At 43.3% G+C, this 2500-nt stretch overlaps 1 protein-coding gene across 1 annotated transcript in view; it reads left to right on the top strand.

The window, feature by feature from the left end:
* Window positions 1-2500, top strand: part of LOC113827174 (oxygen-dependent choline dehydrogenase) — a 13999-nt gene that overhangs the window by 2434 nt on the left and 9065 nt on the right. The window contains exon 2 of the mRNA XM_027380071.2: window positions 2370-2500. This exon is cut by the window's right edge and continues 218 nt beyond it. The gene's annotated coding sequence lies outside the window, so the exon portion shown is untranslated. The remainder of the gene's footprint in view (window positions 1-2369) is intronic.

Here is a 2500-nt window from a genome sequence, read left to right as displayed (position 1 = left end):
CTCTCTCTCTCTCTCTCTCTCTCTCTCTCTCTCTCTTCCTACCTCTCTTCTCTCTCCTTCCCTCCCTCCCTCCTCTCTCTCTCTCTCCTCCCTCTCCCTTTCTTTCTCTCTTTCTCTCTCCCTTCCGCCCTCCCTCCCTCCCTCCCTTCCTTCCTTCCTCCTTCTCCCCTCCCTCCCTGCCCCTCCCTTTCTTCCTCCCTCCCTTACTCTCCCTTCCCTCCCTCCTCCTCCCTCCCTTACCCACCCTTCCTCTCCCTCCCTCCTTCCCTTACCCACCCTTCCTCTCCCTCCCCTTTTCTCCCTTCCTCCCTCACTTGCTTCTCACCTCCGTCTCCGTCAGACTTTCTCTCCCTCTACCATATCAATTATTTCACAAGTTGGCCGCTTTCCTCGTAACCGGGGCTGCTCGGAATACAGAGGACCGGTCGCAGATATGGTTTTCGGAGAGTTGAAGTCTCCCGCGCGAACCATATATATATATTTTAAAAGATTTAGTTACAGTTCCATTTGTTACAAGGGATATTATTTGGTGTGACATACTGTGTCTGTTTTATTTTGCTTCTCAATCTCCCCCTGTGTGCAAGGAATGGCCGGGGTTACCATTCACTGGCGGCGCGCAGGATCGAACGCAGGTCAGCAAGATTACAAGACCAGTACGTTCACCACCACTACACAGCACACGTATATAGTACACAGTTTTAAGAAAAAGATGTTATATATATACTAAAAACGTATTGTATGCACAGGCTTAAAGTGTGCTGTTTACATTTTAAAAATATGTATTGTATGTTGTTATAAAAGGCGTGTGTCGTTATATCGATGTTTTGTTTTGGACACCTGTCAGCTGATGTTTATTTTTGTTTCGGTTTTTATCTCTTTTACCCGTTCCTTACTTTGAATCGGGATAACGACGTTTTTTTTAAGTTTCTTAGTTATTCCCTGCGTCACATTTATTATCTTTTTTTCATTGATACTTTCGAAGTTAGCCCAAAAAAGGAAGTTAGAGAATTAGGCTATAGAATGTTAAGAATGTAGGGTTAAGGGGGAAAGTGGGCGAGATCCTTGTCCACAGTGAGATGGTGAACTTTCTGAAAGTGTGGGTATCTATCTGCATACGGCGTGAGTTAACGATGAAGATAGATGGATAAGTAGATACTGAGAGGCAGAGGGATAGATAGATAGATAAAGAGAGAGAGAGAGAAGTGACAGCGAAGTCATACACTTATATGAAATAAAAAATGAGGAATGACAGAGCTAACCTAAATCTTCCTAACTCCCCCTCCCACCCCCACCCCCATAAAAACTTTAAGTGGGCTAAAGGAATTCGATATAAATAAACTAAGGATTTTTTTTTTATTATTAACACGTATCAGTATGATCGTTAATACGGGAATTTTTGAGACTAATATCATTTTTCTCGTTTCCATACTTTAGTTAGTATGCTATGTTTGTTTGTTTGTTTGTATGTTTGTTTGTTTTTTTAATCACCGTGGTTTCTTATAAGATAAGCTCGCTCATTAAACGGCATAGTCATAGGCATTTGTTTGTCTGTATTAGCTGTTGAAGGTATATACATACAAATATGTTTTTTTTTTCTCGTTTGTTGGGGGGGATGGGCTGATAGGGGGATACGAGCCTATATGTAATAATAAAATTGTTTTGAAAGAACCCGACTATAACATTTATTCATTTAAAAAATCAAATAACCATTATAAAGCGGAAGAGGCGAGGAGAATTTACCTATTTACATTTTTTGATATAGGATACGCGTATTTCCTGGCCTGCTGAATGGTCAGACATTTGCAATATTTCGTAATTCTATGACAGATCTACCCTCTCATTTACCCTTTCCCTTCGCCCCTTTTTCCAGTGTTCTCCCGCTTATTATATCCTTTTTCTTCTTCTAAATTATTGATGTTCATATTTTTTCGTTCATTGCCTTCTTCAATCATCTTCTCTTCCCTTCTTATCAGCTATTTCTCTTCCGTTCCCTTCCTTTCCTATCCCTTCCCTTCCAATCCCTTACTTCCTCTCCTATCCCTTCCCTCCTCTCCTATCCCATCCCATCTCTTCCGATCTCTTCCTTTCCCTTCCCTTCGCTTCCTCCCCTCCCCTTCCCTTTCCCTTCCCTTCCCTTTCCTTTCCTTCCCTTTTCTCCCCTCCCCTTCCTTTCCCTTCCCTTACTTTCCCTTCCTTTCTCTTCCCTTCCCATCCCTTCCCTTCCCTCTCTTTCCCTTCCAATCATTTCCCTTACCTTTCCCTTCCCTTCTCACCCCATCCCATCCTATCCTTCCCCTTCCCTCCTGTCCTATCCCTTCCCACCCCATCACCTCCTGACTCGCACCGTAACGCCAAATTAATTATTTCAGGGAAACAAGAGGACTTTGTCTACTCTCTCCTCCTTCCGTGCGCTGCGAGTCCGGCCTTCCAACGGGGATCCCAGAAGGAAGGCGAGACTGAAAGAAAGAGAGAGAGAAAGAGAGAGAGAGAGAGAGAGAGA

Source organism: Penaeus vannamei, chromosome 23 (assembly GCF_042767895.1).
Source record: "Penaeus vannamei isolate JL-2024 chromosome 23, ASM4276789v1, whole genome shotgun sequence".
NCBI classification, from domain to species: Eukaryota; Metazoa; Arthropoda; class Malacostraca; order Decapoda; family Penaeidae; genus Penaeus; species Penaeus vannamei.
This window is presented reverse-complemented; position numbering and strand designations above follow the sequence as displayed.